The sequence below is a fragment of the Aquarana catesbeiana genome, linkage group LG06, assembly GCF_042186555.1.
Source record: "Aquarana catesbeiana isolate 2022-GZ linkage group LG06, ASM4218655v1, whole genome shotgun sequence".
In the NCBI taxonomy this organism is placed as follows: domain Eukaryota; kingdom Metazoa; phylum Chordata; class Amphibia; order Anura; family Ranidae; genus Aquarana; species Aquarana catesbeiana.
The window spans coordinates 105,892,947-105,908,735 of NC_133329.1; the positions used below are offsets into that span (position 1 = coordinate 105,892,947).

At 45.1% G+C, this 15,789-nt stretch overlaps 1 protein-coding gene across 2 annotated transcripts in view; it reads right to left on the minus strand.

The window, feature by feature from the left end:
- The window catches only part of ABCA3 (ATP binding cassette subfamily A member 3), a 102,343-nt gene extending 86,811 nt beyond the window's left edge, over positions 1–15,532 (minus strand). For both annotated transcript variants that reach the window (XM_073636617.1, XM_073636618.1), the window contains exons 1-2: positions 15,372–15,532; positions 14,867–15,139 (exon numbers count right to left, since the gene is read on the minus strand). The gene's annotated coding sequence lies outside the window, so the exon portion shown is untranslated. The remainder of the gene's footprint in view (positions 1–14,866; positions 15,140–15,371) is intronic.
- Positions 15,533–15,789: the final 257 nt, after the last annotated feature.

A 15,789-nucleotide genomic window follows, 5' to 3' on the forward strand; every position in this document is an offset into this window, starting at 1 on the left:
AAATTATCCTCAGAACCTGTGTAATTTATATGTGTTCGGGTTTGAGGTGGCAACCCTACGCATAGCGCTTTTCATGCAATTTGGAGCAGCTGGTCTAACACTACCTAGAACTTCTCTTAAAACAATGTTAATTTGGTGCGCAGAAATGCACCAATGTCTACACCACAAAACTGACGTAGTTCCCTTTAATTACACCCCAAGGTATTATGTACACAAGAATATCAGTGAATATATAGGCCATCTGTTCTGCCAGCCACCTGTTCAGCAACCCCATTCAAGATCTTACCATCCCCCTAACCTGCTATACAAGTCTTTTCTATTTCAACAATTAAGTCCACCCAAATCCTCGCGCAATAAATTTACTGAATATTATTAACCCCGTTCCCAGAGGTTACAAGCCTGGGTGTTCTCTCCTACAGCTCCAAAACATCAGTATGGCTGTATACCATGTTGAAGCTTAAAGTGGAACTAAACCCTCCTATCGTTTTCAGCCATCTTGGCCTCTGTTTGATTTTCTGCCATCCATGGTGCTGCACATGTGATCAGTTATGACACCAGACATTTGATGGATTAACAGTTTGGTTGAGAGCACATCCAATGTGACAGTTACATTCCCGACATTTGCTGTTCCAGAAGTAAGGGTTTTGGTTTTACTTACCTAGGTGGATGCAGCATCGGTCCAATTAGAACCGAGCGATTGAACATCGCCGATGGCTGGGTTCTCACAGATCCCAGAGCGGAGAGCTGCTGACTGTCAATCAGCAGCTCTCCTTGCTTACTGGAGCGCTGAGCTGTGGAGGGGCGGGGAGCGGTCATCTCAGCGGCTCGCTGAGACAGGCATCAGTCCAGGCAGCTGGCAGATCCAGACTTTATTGTAGTGATGACGCGGTGCCTGGACTGTTTCCAGTGACGTCAGCAGAGAGCAGATCGCTCTCTGCTGAAAACGGGTCACAGGAGTGCAAAACGCATTGCAATCCTGTGATCCATAGGAGAAGCCCAGCTAAACGAGCCCAGGTTGGACTTCTCCGTTAAATCAATGAGTTTAGTTCTTCATAAGTGGGACTCCACCCCGCCCCCCTGCTCCTGTGTCACAGGATTTGATTGGTGTAATATAAGAAATAGATGAAAGCCTCCTTCCCTGTAGATGCCTAGTACGGAGAAACGCAGCGTCGGGCGGAGCTAGAGGATCTGACGTCACCGTGCACCAGTCAGCTGGCGTGAGCAGCGGCTGTGTTGTTTTTTCGCTCTGAAGTGTCTGCCTTTTTTGTGCATGTCAGTGTTTTAATAAAATCCCCATTTTTAAACGGACTGCACTATGAAGCCCTCTTTTTTGTCTCTATGACCCAACCTTTGAAAGCTCCCATTCCTACTCGCTAATGCGGGTCCCACGGAGCATAGCGGAGCCTGGTCTTACAGGTGGAGGAGAGGATTCGGACGGACGTTTGAATCTACCGCCCTTGCCTGAGTGTTTTCTCCTGTTTGTGCCCATTAGACCTCCGTAATAGAGGTCCTACGGTTCTGGTAAGCGGCCATCCGGCATTCCTTATTATCCTTTGGCTATCGTGTGGAACTAGTTTCAGAAAAGGATTTATTGGGGGTTTTCAATCTAAAATCTACTTCTATTGGACTCTATAGAACACTTTATGGACTTTTTTCCGAGTCTTTGCTAGTATTTGTTTTTTATTTCAGCACAGGTTGAATTTATGTTAATTCCCTTTGACATTTATTTTGCTGGTATTTGTTCTCATTTGGTTGATTTGTTTTAACGGGACATTTATTGCACTAATTTGTGTCTTCTTTGCACACATTTGGTTTTCTTTCTTTTGTTTGGGTTGCGCATCTATTTCTTATATTACACCTACTTCCAAGCTGAATATTCAATTTTTTTCGTAGATTGCAGCACCGTCACTTACTACTAACACCAACTGTATTTTATATATATTTTTATATATTGTTTTTTCATTAGTATTCACTGGGGGTATCGCGGATTGTCCACGTTACACACAGGATTTGATTGGCAGCAGCGGGAGCTAATGGCCTAATGGCCCCTGCTGCTATCAATCTGTCTAATGAGGAAAGAGACAGTGGCTGGGCTGGAGCTGCTGCACATCGCTAGATCGGATCGGGCTCAGGTAAGAGCTGCAGCACAGAAGGTTTTTCACCTTAATGCATAGAATGCATTAAAGTGTAAGCTCACCTTTACAGAAAAATCTGTAAGGTGAACTTACACAGGATCCCCTCCAACCCCCCCGGTCCCGTTAACCAGGACCGTGGCAATCTCCCCGGTTCTAAGCCCCGGTATATCCGCGCCAGGAGTCTGGGGTTTCGAAATCCTCTCTGCAGCCACGCGTCTTCTCCATAGCTGACAGGACGGGCTATGTGGCTGCTGATTGGTCAGCGCCGCCCATGTGACGGCACTAACCAATTAGAATGCTTCAAAATATCCCTCCTGACGAGGGACATTTTGGACATTCAGCTCAGGGGATTTCAAAGCCCCGGACTCCTGATGCGGATATTCGGGGGCTTAGAACTGGAGATTGCCCCAGTCAAGGTCAGAAGGCCTTGGGGGGGGGGGGGGGGTGAGAAGGGGGACCTGTTTAAGTTCACCTTACAGAGTTTTCTGTAAAAGGCGAACTTACCCTTTAAGGTGAAAAACCTTGAGGCTTTACAATCCCTTTAACTCCAGGAATGTTCAGTTTTGCATACTTACATTGGCCCAGCTTGGAATAATAATGTAAGCATGCATATCTCATACCCAATGGACCTGCGGAGAAGCTGCCAATCACGGTAGTAGTCAGCGTACCATTGTGATAGCTGTGATCTTCCAGATTCCATGCTAGCGGTTTCTCTTCTGCACACAGAACACGCTGGGGTTGTATTTTTTTTTTTCCAGTTAATACAAGGCATTTTCTGATTGATGAGAAGGAGAGGAGGAATGGTGAGGCCACAATCTTCACTTCATCCAACCACAGAATACCTTATAGTCAGGAAAAAAAATAAATAAAAGTGTTCTATAAATGGCGGAGGTGCTGAGTGAGCGTCCCACTCTGGTCAGTGTGCAGAGTGGAAGCCGCTTGCACAGAACCTGGAAGATTGTGGCTATCACTGTAGTACTGATTTTCAAATTCCCCAATGGCCCCTCACATATGAGATATGTATACTTACTTTGCGCCAAGCTGAGCCAATGTAAGTATGCAATACAGATCATACCTGGAGTTCAGTTTTAAATCACCACCAATAAAAGGAGAAAACTGACTTGTAGGTTTTCATTTAGAGTGTAAAAACCTTTATTGTTCATTTTGGATAAAGTAGGGAAGGGGTTAGACCCTCTGTCAGTTTTATATTGATAAAATCCAAATGTTCACATGTCATATGGCTTGCTAGGTTTCCTTAGTGACAGTTGCCTAGGCATTGGAGTAATTGTTAGGCACTAAAAAGAATAGGGGCGTCACCGTGTAAGTGTAGTTTGGAGGCTGTACCTGGGAGAGAAGACATCACACATCTGCTTCCAGGCGTTACTCTGCAGCACCCGCTCGCTCCCCCTGCCAAACTCTGCAGATTCCTTGAGGATGATATATTCTTTATATAGGAGTTAATTTTAACCCTAATTTAAAAAAAATAAATAAAATGTACACTTAGATGGTGGCGCCCCTTTTTATTCCCTAACAGTACACACAGGAATATCCTTAACTCTGCCAGAGGAGCTGCATCCATCTTCTAGTGAATGCTTGAATTATGGAATTTTATGGACTTTATAGTGAGACTTCCCTTTTGCCGTTTTAATTTTTTATTCTAGTTTTATCCTCTCTTTGCGCTATAACTTTGTGTTCTATTGAGGCAATTGTGTTCTCAGCAGGAGATGAGTGGGGCAGATATGTCATGATGAGCGCCCCTCGGTGCAGACGGCTTGTGTCCAGAGCTTTTCATACATTCCTGTATGCATGCAAATGCTCTGGTGTGCAGTAACACATATACAGCCGCAGCCTGTCATTGGATTTGTACAGGTGGCTGTATGCAAACGTCTGGCACTCCCGGGTGTTTTGCAGCAACATGAGAACATGTCTTCCTCATGCTGTACAGCCCTCCACACCCATGTGATTAAAGCAGATCAGACCCGGTGGAAAATAATCAGACATACAAATGGATGTAATTGGAACACAGATCTGTGTGTAAGGCTATTTTCTAACCATTCAACAGATCCTCATGACAGCCCAAAAATAGAGCAAATCCAGCTTATTGGGTGACATTTAATCTACTTTTCCCACTTGTGCAATCAAGTATACAGAGCATCCGCCACTAAAGCCGGCCAAACACACACCATTTAGATTTTTCTATAAAATATGATCAGTTAGATCTGTAAATTATACCAATATCTATGAAGTGTGAGGGCAGAATTAAGTAAACAATTTATATTCTGTGGGGTAAGATTGCATGATAAAATATTTATCAAAAAGAGTTAAAAGAGAAGTATGGGAATTTTTTTTTGTGAGGGGGGGGGGGAATCATACTTCCCTAGGTGGATGCGTTATCGGTCCAATGCTGCATCTGTCCCCTGCCGGCTCTAAGACCGAGAACCAAGCGAACACCGCTGATCGCTCGGTTCTCGGACCTCCGTGAGCAGAGAGCTGGTGCTCTGCCCCCTCCCCCCCCTGTGCTCACTGATATGCCGGGCTGTGCAGAGGGTGACAGCGGCCGGCTCAGGCACTCAGTGATTCGCCGAGAGGCTGAGCCGGGTGCTGGTCCAGGCATGTGGGCGGATCCTGACCATATGATCGCAATCTTTCCCGAGACTGGATCAGCTCTGTGACATCAGCCGACAGCGGGCTGCAGCCTGCTGTCTGCTGAAAATGAGTCAAAGGAGTACAGAACGAACTGCACTCTGGTGATCCACAGGAGAAGTACAGCCAAACTAGCTTTGGCTGTACTGCTCCTTTAAGCCTTGGTTCACACTAGATGCGGTGCGATTTCACAGCAAATTCACTACGGATACCGCGCTAAAATTGCAACACATTCATGCGAACCAATTGCGAAGTGTATGTTACAGTGGAGTTCCACCCACTTTTACAACTCTTCAGCAGCCCTCACTAAACTGTGCACTGTAAACGAATTGGATATTTAAAAAAAAAATTTCTCAGCACCTACTGTATATCTGCTGTATTCATTTTTCACTTCCTCCTCCCTGGCCGCGGCCCATCGCATCATTTCCTGTTTGTATTGCCTTCTGGGAAGGGGCGGCAACTTCCTCTGACACTGCTGTTGCTATGGAAACCTGACCTGAAACCTATTACACTGCTTGTGCTGCACTGAGCATGTGCGAGATCTGCAAGGATGAGAACCAGGAAGAAATACAGTCTGGCTTCAGATGCCCAGACTTAAGATGGCAACTCCGAATCCGGATTGGCGAACACATCAGTGGTATTAGAAATAAGAAAAAGAACAAAGAAGACGATCGTCCTATTCCAGTGCACTTTGCCAAATTCCACGATAGTAACCCAAGGGGCCTAAAAGTAAAAGGGATTTATGTGCTGAATTTACCCCCTAGAAGAGGGGATTTTGACACTGTTCTCCTTCAAAAGGAGAAAATGTGGACATACTATCTAGACTCCCTAGCCCCCAAGGGGTTAAATACAGAATGTAGTTTTCAACCATTTTTGGAGAAATAAAAACGTTTCCCCAAATGTTTGGATGAACTACTAATATAGCTATTACTATGAATAATCAATTTCTTCACTCTTTCAATGACCATTTTTTACAAAAATTCCTTATAAATTATCATATCACAATCTCTTTCAATCACAAGTTCCATTAATGTATATTTTTGTGCTTAATATGCACGTCTTTTCCTTTGCTGAATGTCTTTTATGTGAGTGGTCTGGATGATGACATCTAGTGGATAGAAACAGGAATTGCAACCTTTAATTCCTATTTAAGTCTTTCACCATTGACCCCTCCTCGCTCTGAGGAAACCAGCGTCCATTGGCTGGTGAAACGCGTCAGCGGTGTGACGTCAGCACGTCACCGGGGGCCGCGCGTAATTCGATCTGGCTATTCGACTGGCAACTCGATCTGGCCTGTGCCTGCACAACCTAACAGCTGATGCTTGTTTCTCCGACTAACATCTCTTCATACTGAGACATCCGCCCCACAGTGGCTTCACTAACAAGCAACGGTTCCTACTTCGGAATTCACCTGTACCATTACAGCGGCATTTATCCATGTAGAGACTCAGGAATCAAGGACTTACTGCAAATCTGACGACGGAGCTACTACGGCTGGTGAGATCTTCCCATTTCATTCAGCGCCTTCAAAACGTATGTCAGTTTTCCTTGCACCTTTCTTATTTAGTCTCCATGGACATATATCTTGCAATTTGGGCTTTGTAACTTATATCTCCTCTTGCTGGAACCGGGATATGGTTTGAGTTGCAACCTATCTAACAGCTGCTATATATACAGTGTTTGTGCAATATTTGGGTATAGTCTATTCCTCATGAGATCGACCCACCTGCATCAATAGCCAGATCGTCCATCCACCCACATCTCAGATATGTGTTTATGATCCGCCCCTACCATACTGGACATTGCTGTGTTTTTTTCAAAATTACGGCTTACTATTGATACTTCAACAGGGCAGGACTATTTACATTGGTTATTACTTATCATACTATATTAAGCATATTAGAGGTGTGTATGATGTACATGAGTGGATGTGTAACCGCGGCTCCCCCATGTTTTTAAATCACTCCCTGTGACAACGTTGTCCAATTTTAATTGGTTTGTGGTAACCGTCAGTCTCTAATGCTGATTTCTCACCTTCGTTTTTGTATTTCAATTTGGTTTTTTATTAAGTACTCAATAAAGCTGGTTTTTGTATCAACATTAGTGTTCTTTGCTGACCCTCTTTAAGAGAACTCTTTCTCTTCTGTTTTTTGCATTTTGATACATAGGGCAACTGGAACTGCCTGCAGACTTATGCCTGCATGATTGTTGGATACTTACCCGTTAATATGACCACTTATATAATTAATTAATTGGTTGATCCAGGCAACACCCATTTTTTTCTTTCTTAAGATGGCCACGGCCTGCTGTAAGTTTATAAAATAACAAACTACTGCTATAAACTAACAAAACAGACCTTAGTTTACAGATTAACTTTACTAGAATACATTAAGCTTGTGTATTATAGGGGTATTTTTATTTAAAAAGTATAATTTCGTGCGGAACACCACTTTAAGTTAACGACACCCCAAAATCGGTTAGAAAAACGCAGTGCGATTTGCAGACTTGGATCGCAAGGGTATTCACATCCATGCAATCCGATTCTGGTGCGGACAAAAAAAGGGTTTGGTGTGAATTTGTTGCGATTTGACACATGGGGGAAGGTTTACTAAAACTGGTGCACACAGAATCTGATGCAGCTCTGCATAGTAACCAATCAGCTTCCAGGTTTTATTGTCAAAGCTTAAAGAGGTTGTAAACCCGAGAAAAAAAAACCTGTAAGACTAAAGGCATAATGAGCTAGTATGCATTGCATACAGCTTATTGTGAAATACTCACCTTAGATCGAAGCCCTGCAGGGGCGCCCGCACACTGCTGAGACATCTTCTGTGTTTCTCTTGGGTTCGCAAGCTCCGGCAATGCGATTGGCCGGAGCCACGATGACATGCATGCATGAGGGAGCCACCGGTCACGGCACAGGGCCCTGAAGAAAAGACACGGTGGCCGTTCCTTCAGAGTGCATGTGGCGATGACGTCATCGGCAGCGTATATAGTAAATATTTCCTAAACGGTGCGTGTTTAGGAGATATTTACAGTTCCTACAGGTAAGCATTATTATAAGCTTACCTGTAGGTACAAATAAACAAGAAGACTTTACTTCCTCTTTAACTAAACAAGCTGAAGTTAGCAGCCAATTGGTTACTATGGACAGCTGCACCAGATTTCATGCGCACCAGTTTTAGGAAATCTCCCCATGCAGTACATCATTGCTGAAATTGAAATTTTTGCCTGGCTGTTATGTTGACTCTCCGATTTCAATACTTTCTGTGTCACTGACCCGGAACAAGCATACAAACCAGGAAAGTCAGAGAAAAGTGTGAAATTCTTATCTGTGGGTGTTTTTAAAACTTGGATCAGCGATTCACATATGACAACAAGAGGGTCAGGTAACCAGCCTTATTTGAAGTAATAGCAAGCTCTTGACAGATCAAATGGAAGCAAAATCTAACTGGTGTGTGGGCTGCTTTAGTGGCCACATTGGCCAGTGTTGCTCTAGCTCATAGGAGCTCAACCTGCAGCCCTCCAGCTATTGCGAAACTACAAGTTCCATCATGCCTCTGCCTGTGGGAGTCATGCTTGTACTTGTCTGCCTTGCAATGCATCATGGGACTTGTAGTTCTGCAATAGCTGGAGGGCCACAGGCTCTAGCTCAAGCTACCCACAAACATCAGAAAATTATTATTTAAATTAATGAAAATATAAATTTACAAAATAGCTAAGCTACCAACAAACATCCCTGAAAGTGTAGCATAGTACAGATTATTCTGCAACAATCTGCATAGAATTAAAGACTAATCATCCTACCCAGAGAAGCTCTGCTGATTCCCAATCATTTTCTGCTGATACAGTACAATGAATTGGGAGCTGTGTGTCATGCTCTATCAACCAACAGGCAATGCTCTGTAGATAAGCATAAAGGATGAAAAAGACTTCTTCCCCCAGCCTAATCCTTTTCCTAAGTAAATGTTCAAAAGCCATAAAGCAGGGATAGACCACCTTGGAGAGGTGGAGATCTACCTGAACAAAATGGAAAAGATCAAAGATCACCAGGGTGCAGAATGCCTTTTTTTTAACCTATCAAGGCCCCATTACAAAGTAAGGAATGTCTAAGTGCCGGTTCACACTACAGCAACTTGGGATCCGACTTGTCAGACCTCAAGTTGCCCCAAGTCGCGGGACATAAGAAATTCCATTGAAGTGAATGAGAGCCGTCTTAATGTACACTACTGAAGTTGCTCCAACTTCAGAAAAAGTTCCTGTACTACTTCAAGGCGACTTCTAGGCAACTTGTACCCATAGATTTCAATGGAAGTTGCCTCCAGGGTTCAGGAGTCAGTAGCATGCAACATAGAGATAAGAGCTCAGTAGTAAATAATGTAGTAGTAATGCAGAGGTGACTGGTAAGCAACATACAGTGCAGGGGACATTAGCAATGCAGGCAAATAAGGCAAGGGGTTCAGAGGTCAGTAGTAACAAAGAGTGCCGAGGTCAGGAGTAAGTAACACAGTCGTTTTTTGTCTTTTATGTTCTGGATGTTATTGTGCTGCCAGCTTTTGCTTTGCAGCTTTTTTTCATATCAACAGCACGGTATCCAACATAACACTGTAAGGGTTCTATACAAACTGGGGTGTCTCTCACTCCTTGGGGGGGTCGCCCCTAACCATTTTAGGCATACGGAAATGTTTTGTACTCATGTACAGAGAAACACTGTCTCCGTCTCATTATATAGGTTAGTTCTAAATGTGCATGTGTATACATGCATTTTTGCATGTCTCTTTTACAAAAGATATAATATATATATATATATATATATATTCTGATTGTTGCATGGACTATTTTTAATAAAGGAATTCATTTGGAGTGCGGTCATCTGGACTTTCTTTGTTCACACATTTCCTTATACTGAGCCGACACCATATCTGGTGGGGGAGGCGAGAGGATGCAATTCCCGTCCTGAGTGGTTCATTACTTCTAACACAGGCGTTGGAGGTCAGTAGTAACTCAGAGTGCAGGGGTTAGTAGTAAGTAACTCAAAGTGCAGGGTCAGGAGTATGTAATGCAGAGTTCAGAAGTCCATAGTAAACAACAAAGAGTGCAGGGGTCAGGAGTAAGTAACAGAGTGCTGGGGTCAGCAATAAGAAATGCAGCATTCAGGGGTCAGTAGTATGTAACACACATTTTAGAGGTCAGTAGTAAAGTTTGCATGTTCTCCCTGTGCGGGTATCTTCTGGGTACTCCGGTTTCCTCCCGCACTCCAAAGACATGCTGGTAGGTTAATTGGCTCCTGTCTAAATTGGCCCTAGAATATGTATGTATGAGTTGGGGACCCTAGATTGTAAGCTCCTTGAGGGCAGGGTCTGGTGTAAATGTACAATATACTGTATATGTGTAAAGTGCTGCATAAATTGACAGCACTATATAAGTACAGTGGAACCCTCGGAGTATGCTCGTAATCCAAAGTACTCGCATATCAAAGCGAGTTTTCCCATTGAAGTCAATGGAAACGAAAATAATTTGTTCCGCATTGACTTCAATGGGATGCAATACCGCATGCGGCCAGAGGTGGGGGGCGCTGGAGAGCCTCGGAAATGGCCAAAAAGGCCCGAGGACACTTCGGCTGACCTCAGCAAACCTCGGAAAGACTTCCTACCTGAGATTTGCCAAGGTCAACCGTGCTGTCCTCGGGCCTTTCTGTGCATTTCTGAACATGATGTTCGGCTTTGCTCAGCTCCGGCGCCCCCCCCCCCCCACTTCAGGCCAAAAGCGGTACTGCACACCGCTTTGGCCTGAATCCTTCTCGTTTTGCAAGACAACACTAACCGAGTTACGATTTTTAAAAATACAGTGCTCGTATTGCCAAACACTCCTTAACCGCGTTACTCGCAATCCAAGGTTTCACTGTACCTGTAATAAATAAAGATTAAAATTAAGTAATGCAGGATTCAGAGGCCAGTAGTAACACAGAGTGAAGGGGTCAGGAGTAACACAGGGATCAGTAGTAACACAAAGTGCAGGGGCCAGGAGTAAGTAACACATAGTTAATAGGTTAACGGTAAGCAACAAAAAACGCAGGGAACAGGAGTACTGTAGCAAGTAATACAGAGTGCAGGAGTCAGTCGTATATAATGCAGAGTTTTCTTTCTGCAAGGCAGTGTGACCTTCCCTCCCCCACACAACAACCAGGTCCCAGCACACAAGTTGCTGCAATTTGCAGATGGAAGAAAAGTTTTCCCCTAAATTTTATAATAAATTTTTATGCAGTAAAAAAAAGTGTGGACATGCACTACTGAACACTAACACTGACTGTTCAGTACAATAACACTCGCTAATCCACTCATTGCAACATGCCCCTCCATCCCTAAACCAGATTGCCCCCTTGGAAGCCAGCAGGGGGTGGGGTCTGCCTAAACCTGTGGTATGCTTGGGAAAAAGATAGACAAGTCCATCCCCTGTCCTCTGCAGGGTGAGTTTATATGTTGGTGGCAAGATCTACCCCCCCCCCCCCCCCCAACCTATAGGATCTGGAAAAACACAAACAATTTGATTACAAAGCAAAACTTTGATGCCCCCCTTCTCATTAAAGGTAAAATATATCACATGATGCATCTATGTAGATTAGACATCAGGAGAATGAAGGATTGCAAGATCCCAGCAGACAGGCCAGCACTGTGCTCTGCCCTTCCACCTGCGCCTACAAGACTACAAAGCCAGCCCCATCATTAACCGCTGTCTTCTACACAGTCAGTAAATGACCATGCCGGAGCATTGTTCAGCCATAAATAAGCTTCTATATTAGTGCAGAGAGTCAATTATGATGGGCAAAGTGCAGCTTCACACAACAACCCATTACATTTTTTTTTTTAATTGAGGTCAGTTTACCAAGACTAGATTCACATTTATGCACTGTAGTAATGTGTGCTAAAACCTAAGCTTTAATGCGATTCATGGTATTGTGTTGTGTTGTATTTCTGCACTGCTGTCTATTTTGAAGGGAAACCCAGCACACTTATGCAGTAAAATACAAGGAAGTTGCACTATAGCACACTACTGTATATGCATAGATATGAATGCCCAGAGAGATGTGGTGTGCAGTGTTGCCCAATGCCAAAAGCAGTTCAGATGCATTATATTGTGCAATGACAGCACAGCTCAGCATTTAAAGTCCCCTGTCTGCTGCGGTTCATCCTTCCAGCCTCTACATCAGCCTCTCTCAACCTTTTTAACATGGAGGAACCCTTGGGGGGGGGGGTCTTTGCAGGCTTGGGGAACCCCTACTAATAAGTACTATTTGTACAGCTCAAAGAATGCTCCTTACACTTGTCATTGGGGATAACCCCCCCTTATAAATAGCAAAAAAAAATAATTGTTGATAGTGGTTACTTATCTGGGAGGCAGGAATTGGCCATTGCTCCAGGAACCCCAGAAACCCGTGGCAACCTCTGAAGGTTGCAGGCTGCACCTGCAGTATGGTTGCCCTCAAAGGGCCGGTTGTATCTGGGGTTTGCTACGTACAGAGTGCAGTGTTCAGGAGTGCACTACGTACAGAGCTCAGAAATACGCTACGTACAGAGTGCAGAGTTCAGGATTATGCATTTTAAGTTCCAAAACTGAATATTAAAAGCAAACAACATTTTGAAGCACTTTCGTATGGCATTCAAGTCTTAGAATGTACTGAGAATTCTCATACAAATGTTTATACCAGGGGTCTCCAAACAAACAATCTAAACAAGGGGCCAGTTTACTGTCCTTCAGATTTTAGGGGGGCTGGACTGTGGCCAGTGGAAGTAGAAAATGTCCTGGTCTCAGTGGGAGCAAACTATGCCAAATCTTTGGTGGGAGGAATAGTGCCCCATCGTCGGGGTCAGTGGGAGGAAGAGTGCCGCCCATTGTCGGTGTCAGTGGGAGGAACAGTGTCTCCCATTGTCGGTGTCAGTGGCCTCCCACTGACACTGACAATGGGAGACACTATTCCTCCCACTGACACTGACAATGGGGGGAGTGCCCCCATCGTCGGTGTCAGTGGGAGGAAGATTACCCTTATTGTCGGTGTCAGTGTGAGGAATAGTGCTCCATCGTTGGCGTCAGTGTGAGGAATAGTGCTCCATCGTTGGCGTCAGTGGGAGGAATAGTGCCCCCATCATCGCAGTCAGTGGGAGGAAAAGTGCCCCCATCATCGCAGTCAGTGGGAGGAAGAGTGCCCCCATCATCGCAGTCAGTGGGAGGAAGAGTGCCCCCATCATCGCAGTCAGTGGGAGGAAGAGTTCCCCCATCATCGCAGTCAGTGAGAGGAATAGTGCCCCCATCATCGCAGTCAGTGGGAAGAATAGTACCCCATCATTGATGTCAGTGGGAAGAATAGTACCCCATCATTGATGTCAGTGGGAAGAATAGTACCCCATCATTGATGTCAGTGGGAAGAATAGTACCCCATCATTGATGTCAGTGGGAAGAATAGTACCCCATCATTGATGTCAGTGGGAAGAATAGTACCCCATCATTGATGTCAGTGGGAAGAATAGTACCCCATCATTGATGTCAGTGGGAAGAATAGTACCCCATCATTGATGTCAGTGGGAAGAATAGTACCCCATCATTGATGTCAGTGGGAAGAATAGTACCCCATCATTGATGTCAGTGGGAGGAATAGTACCCCATCATTGATGTCAGTGGGAGGAATAGTCTTCCATCGTTGGCGTCAGTGGGAGGAATAGTTTTCCATCGTTGGCGTCAGTGGGAGGAATAGTTTTCCATCGTTGGCGTCAGTGGGAGGAATAGTTTTCCATCGTTGGCGTCAGTGGGAGGAATAGTTTTCCATCGTTGGCGTCAGTGGGAGGAATAGTTTTCCATCGTTGGCGTCAGTGGGAGGAATAGTTTTCCATCGTTGGCGTCAGTGGGAGGAATAGTTTTCCATCGTTGGCGTCAGTGGGAGGAATAGTTTTCCATCGTTGGCGTCAGTGGGAGGAATAGTTTTCCATCGTTGGCGTCAGTGGGAGGAATAGTTTTCCATCGTTGGCGTCAGTGGGAGGAATAGTTTTCCATCGTTGGCGTCAGTGGGAGGAATAGTTTTCCATCGTTGGCGTCAGTGGGAGGAATAGTTTTCCATCGTTGGCGTCAGTGGGAGGAATAGTTTTCCATCGTTGGCGTCAGTGGGAGGAATAGTTTTCCATCGTTGGCGTCAGTGGGAGGAATAGTTTTCCATCGTTGGCGTCAGTGGGAGGAATAGTTTTCCATCGTTGGCGTCAGTGGGAGGAATAGTTTTCCATCGTTGGCGTCAGTGGGAGGAATAGTTTTCCATCGTTGGCGTCAGTGGGAGGAATAGTTTTCCATCGTTGGCGTCAGTGGGAGGAATAGTTTTCCATCGTTGGCGTCAGTGGGAGGAATAGTTTTCCATCGTTGGCGTCAGTGGGAGGAATAGTTTTCCATCGTTGGCGTCAGTGGGAGGAATAGTTTTCCATCGTTGGCGTCAGTGGGAGGAATAGTTTTCCATCGTTGGCGTCAGTGGGAGGAATAGTTTTCCATCGTTGGCGTCAGTGGGAGGAATAGTTTTCCATCGTTGGCGTCAGTGGGAGGAATAGTTTTCCATCGTTGGCGTCAGTGGGAGGAATAGTTTTCCATCGTTGGCGTCAGTGGGAGGAATAGTTTTCCATCGTTGGCGTCAGTGGGAGGAATAGTCTTCCATCATTGGTGTCAGCGGGAGGAATAGTGCCCCAAGGGCAAGCAAAGGGCTGCAGTTTGGAGACCACTGGTGTAAACTAACGTTTGTTTGGAAATCTACTAGTGTATAGCCAGGTTTACTCTACTTACTGACCGAAATCCAGTTCTTTAGTGCAAAGTTATAACAATCTTTTACTACCCTTTATGACAATAACCACCATTTTTTTAACATTGCAAAACAACAGTTATAATAATCTAGAAGATGAAGAAAGGGAAGAGAATCTGGCGTGGACACCCTTTGTGTGGTGATTTGTACTCTCTTCTCTTTGTTCATATTCAGTCATCCCAGTCCTTCTATTGTAGGTGCATTAGAGGAGCACACAGGTTTGGTCACATACTTCTCCCCAGGTTGTAATGTTTACATGTCACCTCACCTTCACACAACTTGCAGGTACAGAAGCCACTCCTCCAGCGATGTCCTCCAACAAATGTGGGTTGTAAACGTTGTTGAGAATGGCAGAGCTTTTCACCCTTTATGCTCCAGGACCCAGAGTCCCATGGCTATCTGGTCCGGCTCTGCGATCCCTCTGCACTCCTGAGTCCCGGTGAATGGGGATCATCGGTGGCGGGCTCTTCTTGACATGAAAATACCGGATGAGTGTTCAGAATTCCTCGGTGGTTGTCTGGTCTCTCATTGCAGACGATGGCTGTGGAAAGTTAAGCTCAGTTTTAGAACGAGGGTCCTCATCCCCCCCTTTTAGACGTGTTGTCAGGTCAGTCAGTATGCCGGTGTTGCAGTCCCTCTATGAGGTGCAGTAGGTGGGTGTCTGGTAGGTGAACCTGCTCTTTGTGTAGGATGACCAGGCCTCTGCAGTCCCTGCTCCCCCGTCCCTCCAGCACCTGCAGGCTGTCTCGGCTCAGAAGCTGCCCATGTCTCACCTTCTCAGGGTTGCAGGCCGTCTCTCTCCTCCAGCACAGCTGCAGCTGCCTTCTCTCTCCTCTGTTCTCTCTCAGACAGCTGGTGACGTCACCCCCCACCAGAGAAACAAATCTCCAGCCTCATCCATCAGCCATTTCCGGGTTAGGTCACATGACACCCAGGCTGCCTGCTGTCATGTGACCCCATTCCCCACAGGCTGATAATAAACAAAGCCGGTCACAGATCAGGGCAGCCTGCTGTTGTTCTGTGAGGTGATTAAAGATGGCCATAGACGGATAGAATTTCAAATGAAAATTCTTAGGAAAAGAAGGTTCTAAGAAAGTTTATTTGTTTTTCTAATCATTAGTGGAGTCAAATTAATGTTGGTTTTCAACGGCAGTGATGAGAAAATTCGAAGGAGCGGGATGGAAAATTTTT